Source organism: Echinops telfairi, unplaced genomic scaffold (genome assembly GCF_000313985.2).
Source record: "Echinops telfairi isolate 266 unplaced genomic scaffold, ASM31398v2 ScPeMD7_7467;HRSCAF=8505_1, whole genome shotgun sequence".
Taxonomy (NCBI): Eukaryota; Metazoa; Chordata; class Mammalia; order Afrosoricida; family Tenrecidae; genus Echinops; species Echinops telfairi.
Genome location: NW_022111368.1, coordinates 18,722,056 through 18,738,142, shown reverse-complemented (window position 1 = coordinate 18,738,142; position 16,087 = coordinate 18,722,056). Strand labels below are relative to the sequence as shown.

Here is a 16,087-nt window from a genome sequence, read left to right as displayed (position 1 = left end):
AATTTTCTTTGTCCTCTACCTGTTGAGAATCTGCAAAGCAACTCCACCGTTTCGACGTGTTCCGCTCGCTGACACTGATGGACACACCTCAGGTGGGACATGCATTCTCACCTTCTTTCCTGAGCGCCTCCTCCTCTTTGACGGAACCCCTCTACCCCTTCCGGTTCCTTTCTAAACTTACAAGTTGCTGTTATCCATCTGATCCCATACGTGTAGTTCTTTAAAAAGATGGCCGACTGTTACCTGGTTTAAAAGGGGGTCAGTGATGGCGTGGTGGTAGAATCCCACCGTTCGTGAGGGACACTGCGGTTTGATTTAGCCACCGCCTGTCTGTCTGTGGACGCTGGGGCATGGCTATGCTGCTGAGCAGGTTTCAGCAGAGCTTCCGGACTATAATGGGCTAGGCAGAAAGGCCTGGCTATAATTCCAAAAATTAGCTGATGAAAACTCTATTGATCACAGTGCTATTATCCACCACCAATTGTGGGGCGGGCTGCCATGGGACTTTGTTCAATGGTGCCTGGGGCATTATGAATTGGAGCCAAGCCCCTGGCAGCAAGCAACAGCAACACAGCAGGTCTTTGCAACTCAGCGACTGAAACATCCATTTTAGCAATGATTGATCTTTGGGAGCACAATCAGAAGTAGCACTGGTGCATGAAATATTTCTACAGGGATTTCCATAGCAGTTTTGTTTCATTTAATGACTGGGACTGGTCTTGACTTACTCATTTAGAATTTTTCTAGCATTAAATTCTTCAGTTGGGCCTATCTTCTTGTAAGCCATCTCATCTGTACCCTGCCTCAGCTGCGGTGTAACGCCAGTCCACGGAGTCCATTTAAACTCATAGCAACCCATGGGACAGAGCACAGCCGCGCTGTAGTGCTTTCCAGGCTCCGGTCGTTAAGGGAGCACATTGCCAGGGCTCTGACCGGCACAGCTGCTGGGTGGCTTAGAACTGCTGCCTTTTCAGTTAGAAGTTGAACGTTTAACCATTAGGGCTCCTTCACCTGGCTTTTTTTAAATATATATATAATTTAAGTTAAAAGTTTATATACATATTAGAGATTGGAAAATGCCTTATTCTTATCGTATTATGCCTTGTATATATAAATGCCTTTGTTATTTCCAACTTCATTTTGTTGACTTTGTAAAAATTCTGATTTTAATTTTCCCATTTTAGAATGTGTTTTCTTTTCCTATGAATTTTTTTAATTGTTATTGAGGGGTTTTTTTGTTATCTGTTTTGTTTCATTTTTGGTTTTGTCTGTTTTTCTCTTTTTGAAATTCAGGATAGGTAAATCTATGAAAACAGTAACTGGACTAACAGTTTCTTGGGGTTATGGCAGAGGAGATACAGGGTGGAGAGACAAGGAGCTAATGATAATGACAAGGAAGAGGAAAATGTTCTAAAATTGAATGTACTGATTATCGTACAACGGTTTTCAATACTTTAAACTGCTGAACTCTATGATATGTGAACTATGTGTCAATCAAACTTAAAAAATGTTATAGGGCATAGCTAAGGCATTACCATCATCAATTCCTATCCACCAAGTTCCATAGCATGGTAGCATAAAATAATGTGAGACTACAGGATGAAAATAGTCCAACTTGAGACAAAAGAACACTGGGAGGGTCCCACACATGTTTGGAGATAAGCCATTCAAATAAAATTCTGATTTTTTAAAAAGTGTTTTTCCTATACGGAGAACAAAAACAGCTCTGTGATCAATTTTACTGATCAATTTTAAGGAACTGTTTCAGGAATTTGGGGAAGGTGGGCTATCCTGTAATAATGGCCCTTTAATTGCCTTGTGATCCACCTGGAAACAATCCATTTTCATTCCTGAACGTTTAGTCTGGAACACTTGCTTTGGGCAGAGTCAAACACTTGGATGTGAGTTCTTGCCAGCCGGTCCAATCTCTCCCATCATCTTGGGATGTTTCTGAAGACATTCTACTCCTGTTAACTGTATACACTTCTGGGCTTGGCTCGCCATTGCGATGAGGGAGATTGCCAACGCGGGGGGCTTTACTATAGAAAATGTGATCCTGCAGTTGAGCCTTTAGTCAATCAGGACTACTTCTCTTTCCAAATGGTAAGTTCTACTGATGAGCAAGTAATAGAGTTGTAGAAACTGAAGAGCTGCACCAGCAGTGTTAACTTTTCAATTTCTCCAAACACATTTTCATTCTCAGCAAGTCTGAAACTGTGAGCCGATGACACTGGCTGACACAGATCAAATCACTTACCACATTCCTCTATTCCTCTGCAGATTTTACGGCCAAGTAGAAGCAGCTTAGTCCAACACACCCAAGGTGCTTGAGTGGTACTTTGATTTGGGACAGAAACCTGTCTGGTAAATTTACAGCTGGAACTTGGACTTCAAAGCCCAAGAACAGAGGTAGACGAAGAAGATCATTTCCTTCCAAGGCCCTTAGCCTTGCAGTCTGAGACCTTGCAATCTGAGGCCATGCTCATGAGCAGACTCAATGTGTCTCAAGTAGAAAACCTTTGGCTGACATCTAGACTCTTGTTCCATCAAGACGCTCAGCCAATGTAGCTGCTTCTGAGCATCAGTTGTGGTCACTCCCCCTTTGATTGAGATCATGATTCTGGCTGTTCAGCAGAAACTACCTTCCCTGCACCTCCTTGCCTACTTGCACCTCAACCCACAATGTGAGGTCCTCAGGTCTGAAAGGCCTAAGGAGAAAGGGACTCGAGGGCCAGAGGAGAGCAGCCTGGGGGAATTGGGGGGCAAGAGGGGGTGTCCTGGTCAGAGGTCTCCACCAAATGAACCTGCCCTCGGTCAGGAGTGGTTTGGACCTCTGCCTTGACTCTTATGGTGTGCTGTCCACTCAAGTCCAACTCAAAGTCTCTCTCGATGACAGAGTACACCTGACCTATAAAGTTTCCTAGGCTAAAATCTTTATGGAGCAGATCTCTAAATCTTTTCTCTCTCAGTAGCTGTTGTGTTTGAACCACTAACCTCTAGCTTAGCAGCTGAGCACTTAACCATTGCACCACCAGGGCCTCTTGTCCCCCTCTGAACACCCACAGATGTTGAGTTGACTCTGACTCATAGTGACCCTGTAAAACAGAGTAGAATTGTTCCGTAGGGTGGCCAACACTAAATATTTATGGGAGCAGACAGCCTCACCTTGCTTCTGTAGAGTGGCTAGTGGGTTTGAACTGTCCACCTGGTGGTTAGCAGCCTGATGCTTACCCCCACAGCACCACCAGGGTCCCTTTCTTTGCCTCTACTTCTCTTCTGTTCACATGAACGCTCCACTTTTCCATCTTCAGCCTGGACCTTTTCTCTGAGCTCCAGAATTGCCCCCTATAACATTGACTATCATCATCATGTCTTAGATTTTACAAATTCAGCGTGTTGTGTTGGGTGTCATTTGCGTTGATCCCAACCCATAGCAGCCCCATAGAACAGTGTAGACTTGCCCCATAGGGTTTTCTAGGCTGTTATCTTTATAGGGCTGGATCACCAGATGGTTCATCCATAAAATCGCTGTGGGCGGAACTGCCAACCTTTCAGTCAGCCACTGAACACTTACTTGTGTTATGGTACCACCAGAGCTCCTTAAACTCAGTATGCTCAAAGCCATGTTCATGAGTGCTTCCCAGTCTTGCATACCCCACTTGCTTACCACCTTCCTATAAGCACCACTGCTGTTTCTTGTTCTTACACATCAAATTTGATCTTCCTGACTTCACCATAGACTTGTAAACCAAGAAACCTAGCAACCATCCCAGACTCTAGCTTCTCTGACAGCCCCATGTTAAATTCTTTATAATCACTGCTTATATTAATACTCTTGTCATCCTAATATTTTCCTTTCTCTTCACTACCATCACCTTAGTCCTAACTACTATCATTTCTTTATTTTAAAATGCAATGTTGAGTTTTAGTATTTCATTGGCAAAACATAGGTACAAAAACCCCAAACTCAAAAGGCATAACTAGAACAGTATAGTGTGAAAAGTAAGTCTCCCTCCTCTCGCCCCCAAGCCCACCCCAGTCTCTTAGTCTGCTTCTCTCGCCCTAGGAACTGATATAAACCATTCCTTATGTGTCTTTGGAGAGGTAGTCCAATACAGTAAAAGCTGCAAAGCCAAAGCCAGGGTAAGGCAGCAACTTGACAGAGGAACGCAGATATTTTCCATTAACACCAAGCATAGAAAGAGTGGTCAGACTGTGCCTGGGTGAAGGCAAAAAACTTGTGAGCAAGGCAGTCCAGTGGGGTGCCAGCTCTTACAGGGTTCACTGTATTTCCTCCAACCCTCATTTTCTTAAACAAACAATATATTCTGGTGCTCATTCCATAAATAGCCTTTTTTAAAAGACCTCAATCTCACTGCCATCGAGTCCTTATAGGACAGGGTAGCACTGCCCCTGTAGGTTTCCAAAACTGTCAGTTTTTATGGGAGTGTAAAGCCTCTGCTTTCTCCTGCGGAGCAGCTGGTGGTTTCAAACTGCTGACATTGCTGTTAGCAGTCCAACACATAACCACTATGCCACCAGGGCCCAAACCAAGCCAAAGTCACTGCCATTGAGTCAATTCCAACTCATAGGAGTCTATCAGACATGATAGAACCCACCCTGTGAGTTTCACAGGGACTATAACTATTTATGGATGTAGACAGCCTTGACTTTCTTCCATGGAGCAGCTGGGGGTTTTGAACTGCTGACCTTGCAGTTAGCAAACCGATGCATAACCACTGTACCAGCAGGCCTCCTACACTACCAGGGTGGAGCTCTTTTATTCTTTAAACAATTATATTCTAGAAATAAGCTCTAATGTATTTAACTTGTGTCCTATTGATAGGCATTTGGGATGTTTTCAATTTACTTGTTCCTACAAATAATGCTCTAATGAATAGGTTTGTGAACATGACCTTTCCTAAATGTATAAGTAAAATAAAATAAATTCCTACAAGTGGACTTAGCAGATTAAAGACTATGTTACCATGTTTCTCCTGGTGGGAAGCCTTCCAGTTGATGCTCCTTCCCTGGGCCTCGAGTCCTGCAGTCCTTTCTCTAGTCCACAGCCAGAGCGATCAGATTTTCAGGTGGACATGCAGTTAGGGGAGGAGCCATGGTGGCTCAGTGGTTAAGCAATTGGCTGTGATAGAAAAGACAGTGATTTGCACCCACCAGCTGCTCCGTAAGAGAAAGATGAGGCAATCTGCTTCGGTAAGGATGTACAGCCTTGAACTCCTCATGGGGCCGTTCAACTCTGTCCTGTAAGGTGGCTATGAACCCAAACCACCTGGACTGCAATCACCAGCCAGGTGGAGTCCATGGTGGCAGAAACAGTTAAGCTTGTGCTCATTCATCAAAAGGCAGGTGCTTTGAATCCACCCGGAGGCAACTCTTCTGACAGGCTGGGTGATCTTTCAAAAGGTCAGTCTTCAGAATGCCACGGGACAGTTAGTTTCTCCCCTGCACGTGTGGGAGGGACTGAGGGGGGGCACTATGAGTCCAAACTGACGTGCCAGCAACAAGCTATGTTCAGTTTTACTAGCACCGTCTGATAAAATAGACTCTCCTTTTAGACATGGAATGAGGCTATATCTTTGTCAAAAATCAATGGACTATGTATCTGTCTCCAGACCCCACCTATACATCGATCCATATGCAAATTTCATAGCGTCAATTACTGTAACTTTGGCTTTCCTGGATCTTTCCAATTCAGTTTGTCAGTATTTACCAAATAAACCTATTTGGGTATTCAATCATTATCTACATAGAAAATTCCAAAGAATATACAAATATGTTCCTAAAATCAGGATGTGAGCAAGTTTGTGGGATACAATGTCATTATGCAAAAGCCAGTAACATGCCTTTATACCAACAGTGAATGACTGGAATAAAAACAGAAACAAAATAACCTTGATAATGCACCAAAAGAAATGAAATGCTTAACATGTATACATATAACCTGGAGCCCTGGTGTTGTAGTGGTTACCAAGTTGGGCTGCAATCCACATGGTCAGCAATTCGAAATCACTAGCAGCTCTGCAGGAGAAAGACGGGACTTTCTACTCCAGTATAGTTACTGTCCCAGAAACCCCGAGGGGTCGCTATGAGTCAGCATTGACTCAATGGCAGTGAGCATAGCTATAACAAGTTTCATGCAGCATCAGTATGTTTAAAACTGGTGAGAAAAATTAAAGACGATGTAATTTAAATGATGTTCATGAACTGAAGGACTCAATATGGTTACGATGTCAATTCTACCCAATTTGATCAGAAGACTCAAAGCAATTCTATCAAAATCTCAGCGACCATCAGAAAAAAATAGCGTCTGTGGTCTTAAAAGCTTGTTTTCAAACAGGTAGCCATCTAAGTAAAGCATCAACTAAGTTCACATGGGAGAGGCACAGGCCTGTGTGTTTCAAGGATGGTAACTAATATAATCCAAATCTAAAGGAGGGAATGGCATGAGTTTACATTGTAAACACCTGGTTTGCAGAAGGTTTTGGATGACAGTGGAAGCCCAAAATGGATTTAGCCTCTGGTGAATCCCCTCCCGGTCACATTTGAGGGATGCAAATAGCCCTATTATCAGGCAGAGATCATTGTAAAATCGATTATGGCAGACGTAGTTCAAAATTTAATCTCATCATTTGATCTCCCTTTACACCCATTTAAAGCTGTTTCAGTTTTTTTAAATAAGTGAAAGGGAAATGCACGTGTATTAAGCCCTTTGACCAGGTACTTGAATCACCTTGCTAATGCATTGAAAAATGAATTGTTGCAGATACTGTTAGGTTAAAATTTAGCACCCTATCATTTGATTTTCCTTATGATCCATTTAAATTTGTTCTAGTTTTTAATACTTTCTTTTTTTACAGTATAAGCTCTTTATTATTATTCATGTATTATTTGTGTACTTGTTAACAACAGGAATAACAAAAACTTTTAAAAATATATGAATGAAAGATCTCTAGAAACCAGACCTAATAGAAAACCCAATAAGTCAATAAATGCTCAATAATAATAGCTGTGCTTCTTAAAAAATCATTTTACTGGGGGCTCTTACAGCTCTTATCACAATCCATACATATATCCATTGTATCATGCACATTTGTACATTTGTTGCCATCATCATTTTCTTTCTACTTGAGCCCTTGGTATCAGCTCCTCATTTTCCCCTCCATCCCTCATGAACCCTTGATAATTAAGAAATTATTATTTTATTTTTTCATGTCTTAGACCGACTGCTTTCTCCCTTCACCCACTTTTCTGTTGTCCGTCCCCCTGGGAGGGGGCTATATATTGATCATTGTGATTGGTCCCCTCTTACTTGAACCCCATCCCTTACCCTTCTACTATCACTACTTTCATTACTGGTCCTAAGGGGAGGTTGTCTGTCCTGGATACCCTGTGTTTGGAGCTCTTATCTGTACCGGTGTACATGCTCTGGTCTAGCAGGATTTGTAAGGTAGAATTGGGGTCATAATAGGGGTGGGGGGAAGCATTAAAGAACTAGAGGAAAGTTGTGTGTTTCGTCAGTGCTAAACTGCGCCCTGACTGGCTTGTCTCTTCCTTATGACCCTTCTGTAAGAAGATGTCCAGTTGACTACAGATGGGCTTTGGATCTCCACTCTCCCCTCCCTCTCATTCATCTCAATATGATTTTGGGGTGGGGGGGTGTCTTTGATGCCTGATACCTGATCCCATTGATACCTCATGATCACACAGGCTGGTGTGCATCTTCCATGTGGGCTTTGCTGCTTCTCAGCTAGATGGCCGCTTGCATATCTTCAAACCTTTAAGAACCCAGATGCTATATCTTTTGACAGCTTTCACCATCAGTTTTCTTCACCACATTTGCTTTTACACCCAGTTTGTCTTCAGTGATCTTGTCCAGAAGGTGAGGATCACAGAGTGCAAGGTTAGTAGAACAAAGTGTTCTTGGGTTGAGGGAGTACTTGAGTGGAGGCCCAATGTCCATCCTAATACTTAACAAATAAATTATACTTAATACTTAACAAATAAATATATGTACATAGATCTATTCTCCTATCGTTATATATAAATGTATTTACATATATATATGCCTGTATTTAGGCCTCTATAAATGTCCTTTGCTTCCTAGTTCTTTCTTCTATTTCCTTTTACTTTCCTCTTGTCCAACTATCATGTTTGGCCTTCATTCGGGCTTCGGTAATTCCTCTTGGCTTCACTGCCAATATTTAATATTTTCTACTCTTTTTCAATTGAGGTTTTATGTTTTACTTTGCTATTCTTGTTATTTTCATTGTTATTGTTTGTTTGTTTCTTAATGCTTTTCTGTATATGAAATCCAGGATAGGTAAATATATAGACAGTAACTAGGTTAATGGTTCCTTGGGGGTATGACAGGGAGGTTGGTGGGAAATGGGGAGTTAATAACTCCATGACTTCAAGATTGAAGAAAATGTTCTGAAACTGATTGTGGTAATGATTGTACAACTCTTTTTGATGTGATGGAACTATTGACTTGTAGGATATGTGGGTTATATGTCCAAAAAAATGTTAGGAAAAATAAAGTATATTTTAAAATCTCAGCAAGCATACAAACAAGCTGATTTTCTATTTCATATTCCATTAGAAAGGCACAGAAACTGGAAGACCCAACAAATATAGTCAACTGATTTTTCACAAAGGTACAATAGAGAAACAATAGTATCTCAGCATGCCCCCCCCCCAAAAAAAATGTGATGGAATAATTGGAAGTCCATAAACAAAAAAGAAAAGAAAGAGAACTTTGATATATACCTCAGACTTTGTTCAATATTATCTCAAAATGAAGTATTGACTTAAAGGTGAAACTTTATGAAAGTAAAAGATTTTTTCCTCTGTAAAAGACATTAAGAGACTAAAAAGACCAGCCACAAACCAAGAGAATCCATTTGTAAATCATATATCTGAAAAAGGACTTGTATGATGCCAAGGGGTCCATATAGAAAAAGAATGTTTGGAAACGGATTGTAGTATCAAATGTACAATTCTGCTAGATGTGATTAAAATATGGAATGATTGGATGGATCTATGTATTAAGCCCAATTAAGAAACTTAAAAAAAAAAGAATATACAAAAGAACTCTTAAGGCTCAACAATAAGAAAACAAGCAACTATTTTTTAATGGGCAAAAATGTATCTCACCAAAAGAGATATTTGGTTGGAAAATAAGTATATGAAGAGTTACTCAACATTTTTATCATCCCGCCACTGCTGCTGGGTCTATTCCAACTCCTGGTGGCCTTATGAAGGGTTTCCATGGCTGGACATCTTTGTGGGAGCAGACAGCCTCATTTTCATTTTTCTCCCCGAGCGAGCGGCAGGTGGGTTTGAACATTACAGTTAACCAGGTCCAGTGCTTACCTGATAGTATTAACAAGGACGCCTTGATTAGTCACTAGGGGAATGCACATTAAGTACAGTGATACCCCAGTACAGACCTTTTAGAATGGCAAGAAGAAAAGAGAAAAGCGGACTGAAGAGCTGGCAGTAACACGTTTGAAGAAGATGCGTAGCAACTGGCGTGCCATATGTTGCTGATGGGAATGCCAAAGAGCATGGCCCCTTTGGAAAGTAGTTAAACATACACGTATGATATTTACGGCATCTTTTTTTTCAGTGATTGATCCTAAAATCCTAGAAACAGATGTTCTTCAACAAGTGAATGAATAAACAGTAATGTCAAACATTCGAGAAGTTTTAAGAAGGAAAGGAATGGACGATAAGAAGGAGGATGAGAAAACATCTGGTCAGACCATCTACAAAACAGCTGGTTGGTGACATTCCAAAAGGCCAAGGTCAAAAAAGGTCAAGGTCATGAATGCAAAGGAAAGACTTGAGGAATTGTCCCAGATTAGAGGAAACAAAGGAGACTTGACTAAATGCAGTGTAGTAGCCTGACTTGGATCACAGAAAAAGACATTAAAAGAAAACTGAAGAAATGCAAATGGAATATAGCTTAGTGAGTAGTATTCTGTCTATGTTAATGTCTTTGTTTTTAAAATTATACCATACTATGTAAGACAGAATTGCTAGGTGTTAGCATTGTAAGTTTTTAAAATTTGAAATGTTTTCAGAATAAAAATTGTGTGATTTCTTTTTTTAAGAGAAGAGTCAAGTGATGGATATAAAATTTAAGAAGATCCAGATATTGGAGTTAATCTGACCGTGATTTTAAAATGTTGTTGCTAGGTGCTGTGATAGGTAGGTTTATTGTGTCAACCTGGCCAATGAACACATGTGGGATCAATTGAAGGACCCAGAGATAAATGTCTAGGTGAGCCATTTCTTGTCTCTTGCTCTTTGTTGATCAGACCAGTGTGCAGCTGCCTTAGCTTGTTCTGTGCCTCAGTTTGCAAGCTACACTACCTGTGGGACACCTAACCCATGGACTGTGTCACTGCAGTTTGAGGTTCCTTCAAGACCAGCTTCGCCAAGCTACTAGAGCATACATTGCTTGAGCTGGGGACTGTCGGACCCTGTCATCTGGCTAACTGTTGGTGACCTGCCTTGCTGGTTTGCCTGTGGCCAGATAGCCTGAATTGCTTTACAGAGGACTCAGCTGTCTGCTTCCTTGACTAGCACCCGGTGGCCCTCAAGACTTGAAGGACTGCCAGTGTATCAGCTGTCTCATGAAAGTGAGTTGCACTGAGCCATTTTTACTGCTCTATAGATTAATTAACTGTTATCTATCTATCTATCTAAATAGATATAAAATCATAAGTATCCTGGTTTTGTTTCTCTAGAACCCTGTCTAACCTGGGTGCCATCGAGTCTCATTCTTCATTTCAACCCTACGTACAACAGAAGGACACACTGCCCAGTCCTGAGGCACCTCCCAATTCTTCTGAGTCCACAGTTCCATGATTACAATGTTATAAAGTTAAAGGCAAACACCTGGAAATATATTTTTAAAAGGATCAAGTGGATCAAAGATGTTATAGAAGGATCCTAGTCAAGAGGGGGAGCATGAAGAAAATGACTTAAATTCTTATGGGCCCCAGGTTTTAGGAAGCCATTGAGGATGGAGAACCCCTGAAACGATTGCCCTAAGATAGTCTTGACATTTTAAGCTAAAAATATTCTCTGGAGTCTCCTTTAAGACAAAATAATTGCTTAGCTAAATTAGTACAGACTGCCTTGAGCATTGTGCTCCTTCAAATAGCTGCCGATACAGGGTCCGTTTGACAACCCGACCTCAACGATTAGAGAGGAAACTTAAGGGCTAGTGAGTTTATGTTACTGGGAACGAACAACTCAGAAAAAGGTGGGTGATAATAGTCACACACTTGAAAAATATCGTTGATGTCACAGAATGGTACATGTAGAAATTGTGCTGGTGAGAAGAGAAAAAAAGGTGGGGAAGGGAGAAAAAAAAAAGGAATTGTGCTCGTTTATCTTTTTCTGGTGGCATGATGGGCTGCTGGTGGCATGATTAGCATGTTGGGCTACTAATCACAAGGTCAGCAGTTCAAAACCACCAGCTGCTCCGAGGAAGGAAAATGAGGTTCCCTTTGGTGGTCTTAGAAGCCCACAGGGGCGAGTCTACCTTTTATTTATAGGGTCACTAGGAGTCAGAATGAACTTGATAGCAGTACATTGAGTTTGGGTTTTTCCCAGTGTATATATTCAACAACAACAAAAGTAAAGTACTAACTTAAAAAAAAGAATCAAAAGGAGATGTTGGAGCAAAAAAAACAAAAAGACAACTAAAATGAAGAACTCAGTGAATGAGTTTAACAGCAGAGTAAGCAAATGTGTATAAAGTAGTTCAGAAGATCTTTAGAGACCAAAATATGGAAAGGAGTTTTAACAAAGCCAAACCAAATAAACATAAATGCAAATGAAAGATGTTAGACACAGAGAGGAGGTGGAGGAGGTGAGTAGTGGGGAATCTAACCTATGGATTTGTACTAAAAACTGCCTTTCCCCACACATCACCATGCCACACCTTATCTGGTCCCACCTCACAGAAGGGGACCCTATGGTTTTGGCATCCTCAAGCCAGAGGAAAAAAAGAATGAATTTAAATACATAAATAATAAACACATAACATAGAGTAAAGCCAACAAAAGCCAAACCTGGCTTAAGGGAGAACTGGTCAGGGAAGGAAAACGCAGGTTTCGTGAATAGAGAATGCTAAGACTGCACCCTGTTAAGGTAGAAAAGTCAAGAAATATGGAAAAGTAAGACAGTCCCTGAGATTTGGGCTTTCTGTATCTAGATAAAAGTTATTGAAACTATGTTATAAGTTGGGCATTTTTGCTGGGTACTTAACCTATAAAAACAATAACTACTGGCTGTTGAATACTTAGTATTACCAGACACTACATAAATTAATCCCCCTTGCAACCCAAAGTCACTGTAATTATACCAACCCGAAGATGCAGGTGTCCTAACCCTCTGCTTTCAGGTGGGGAGGGGGAAGTAAGACCCAAAACAGTAATTTGTGATTTGCCAGGAGTAATAGCAGTTAAGTGGTGGAATTGAGATTCCAACCCAGGCAGGTTGGTCCCTGCCCGGTACTCTCAAACACCACACTGTAATACATGCAAGGTGCGCTGATGCACAAAGATGGTAGCCAAATGGAAGGTGGTTCAAACTTACCCATCAGCCCCAAGGGAAAAAGAACTGGCAGTCTGCTTCTGGGAACTATGTAGTCTGGAACATCTAGTGGGAAGTTCTCATCTTTTTTATTATTACTTATGTGGAATGATTTCCAATGTTGAATTGGTCATGCCTGTCTGGTATAAATCTCACTTGATCATCATGTATTATTATTAATTTTTATTAATAATTAAAAATTATTAATTTATTGGCTCAAATTTTACTCAGAATTTGTACGTCTATGTTCATGAAGGATGCTGCTGTTGTTAGGTGCCGTCAGTTCTGACCCATAGTGACCTTATGAGAGATATTGGTGTGCACGTGTGTGTGTGTGTGTGTGTGTGTGTGTACACTGCCACAATCAGTGTACTTGGTTTGCACGTGTGTGTGTGTGTGTGTGTGTGATAGACTTGCCTGGTCTGGGAATCAGGGTTATGCTGGCTTCCTAGAATGAATTAGGGGATATTCTTTGCTTTGTTTGTGTACTGACATAGTTTGAGTAGAATTGATGTCTATTTTCTCTGAAAGATAGAACTCTCTAGTGAAGCCATCCAGGCTGGGGCTTGATCTTGCTAGATTTTATTTTGTTTTTAAATGACAGTTTCAACTTCCTTTTGGTTATAGGTTTGCTAAGGTTTTCTGCCTCTATTTGCGATAGTTTGAAGACAAAATTTTTTTTCCTGGAAATGTGTATATTTATTACATATTTTCAGATTTGTTAGAGTAGAAATTTTTACAATATTTTGTGATTATCTTTGTGTATGTATGTATGGGCTTCTGTGTCTGTGTTGTTCTCTTCCTCTTATTTATTTTCTCCCCTTCTCCCACCCTCCCTCCTTTCCTTTTCCCCTCCCTGCAGCCTCCTCATAACTTTCAAAGTCTAATTCTTTTGGTGCAAAAAACATTTTTATTTATCTTTTTTATTTATTTTAGACATTTAAGATTTTTCTTTTTTTGAACAGTTTTATTGGCACATAATCCACATGTCACACACACAATTCAATAGTTCAGTCATATCAAGAAGAGTTGTGCAATCACTACCACAACCAATTTTAGAGCATGTTCTTTCTTGTACTCATTGTTATTCATTCCCCACTTTCCCCTAATCTCCCCTGCCATACCCCGAAGAAACCATTAATCCGGTTACCTTCTCGATTTTGTTTCTTTTATAATAGTTGTCTCATAGTGTTTGTTTTATGAAACTGACTGGCTTGGCTGAGCATAACACCACCCAAGTTGCCATGAGCTGTTTGACGGTTTCATCATTGTTTCCTAAAGATGCATCATATTCCATTGTGTGTATGCATCAGAGTTGCTTTGTCCATTCTTCCACAGAGGGGCACTTTGATTGTTTCCATTGTTTTGCGATTGTGACTAGCACTGCGATAAAAGTGGGTGTCATTCATGTTTCAGTCTTTCTGTCTGGGATAGATACTGAGTGGAGAGATTGCAGGATCATAGTTCTTAAAGTTTAAGGAAGTACCATGCTGTTTTCCTTCATGGTGTACAATTCTGCAATCACCAATCAGCAGTGTATGAGGGTTCCAATCTCTCCACATCATTTGTTATTTTCTAGGGTTTTTTGTTTTTTGTTTTGGTTTATTTGTTTTTTGCATTTTGCTCTCTGTGCTGGCTGTGAGGTAGTAGGTCATCACTGTCTTCATTTACATTTCTCTTAACAGCTCATGATCTGGGCAGTTCTCTGTATGATTGTTGGCCATCTGGATACCATCACTGGTGAATTGTCCATTTGTGTTTTCTGGGCAGGTCCACTCTTGTCGAATGGGGTGGCTGTGAGTACCAAATTGGCTCAATAGCACTGAACAGCAGCACGCTGCATGCCTGTGAGCTGGAGCCAGAGTTGATACACGCATGCTCTGAGCAGAAGTTGGTTTACCCTCCCGGCTCCCCCTCTAGTCCTTAGTGGGAAAGATAGCGCATGCATTTTTGAAATGCATTTCCTTTGCAAGGGCCTCCTTGTGAACTTGGGATGATCTTTGGTCTAAACTAGAATCTGGACAGCCACTTACATTGTAGGAGGAAATGAAAAGTTGGGGAACAGCTGAAGACACAAGAGCCCTCCCTGGGGAGCAGAAACAAGGGAGTCATATTTCATAAGCGCCAGAGCCATCTCCCAGAGTTGAACCAAAGCTTCAGACAGTAAGTGCAACTAAAATAAACATTGGGGTTAAAGCATGCTCCAGGGCTAGGCTTTTGATACAGACAGTTTTATCTTTTTTTGTTGGGTGCCTTTTCCCCAGGCCATTTATAGCACATTTCATCTTTAGCTCCTTCCATCCGAAGCCTGGTTATTTAATTTTCTCCTGACAACAAACCACATATTCTCCTTTGCCCTTAACTAGAAGACAACCCTGAAATATGCCTCATGAACTGATTTTTTAGAAGTTCAGGGGTAAGTCCCTCAGTATCCCTCTTGGCTGCCCTTAACACATTGTTTACTAGAATGGAGCATGGTGATACAGTAAATTGGGTTTCTTGAATGATCTATGTTAGGATTGGAAACGTAGCAGGACTTGAGCCTTTCAAGGGTATGATTGTCTAGGTTTGACAGTAGACTGCCAAAGTCCCCAAAGTAAAGCCCACCGCCCTGGAGTTGATTCTGACTCCCGGTGACCCTGTGCAGGGGCTCCAAGGCTGTACATTTCTATGGAAGCTGACACCCTCATCTTTCTCCTGCATAGTGGCTGCAGGGTTTGAACTCCTAATCTGTGCTTAGCATCCGAAGTTCTGCCAGAACCCAGACAGGTGAAATTGTCTGTGCCTTCATGGCTATAGTGACAATGCTGGCTAAGCCAGACAGGTATTCCTAAGCTAGAGGACTAGGGATTCTGGCATGTTTCGACCTGAGTAGATAAACTTCTGCCTCATGTACTTTAGACATGTTATCAGGAGAGACCTGTCCCAGAGATGAAGGTGATGCTTGGTAAAGTTGAAGGTCCTCGAGTAGATGGAGGGACACAGTGGCTGCAACCATGGACTCAAGCATAGCAGCGCTTCCAAGAGTGACATAGGACTGGGCAGTGTTTAGTTCTGCTGTACGTAAGGTTCATAAGAGTTCCAACGGGTTCCATGACAGCTCCCTATTGATGTATGGCTGCAAGCACTTTAATGAAATAGTTCAATAGTTTTCACATTCTGTTCTAGTAATATCCTTTGAGCCCCAGGGGCAAAAATCAAAGGATTTCCTTTCCCTAAAAAATTTTTTCCAACTGAAATAGAAGTTGATCTTTTAAGAAGCTTGGATAGTAGCTGGCATTGAGTGAGTGAGAAAAGAGGTGGGGGAGGTTTTAGCAGGAGTGAGCTTGTTGGCTCAGGGAGCAGTCCCCTTGGGGAGGCCCAGGACACCTAGGAGACTCTTTAGGGGAAGGTGCTGCAGACTTCAGCACACAGGTGGAGGGAGAACAGGGTGTGGGTGATTTATGTTAATATC

At 41.3% G+C, this 16,087-nt stretch overlaps 1 pseudogene; it reads right to left on the bottom strand.

The window, feature by feature from the left end:
• Positions 1-1,751: 1,751 nt before the first annotated feature.
• LOC115873238 lies at positions 1,752-2,616 on the bottom strand (annotated as a pseudogene).
• Between the last annotated feature and the right edge of the window lie 13,471 nt (positions 2,617-16,087).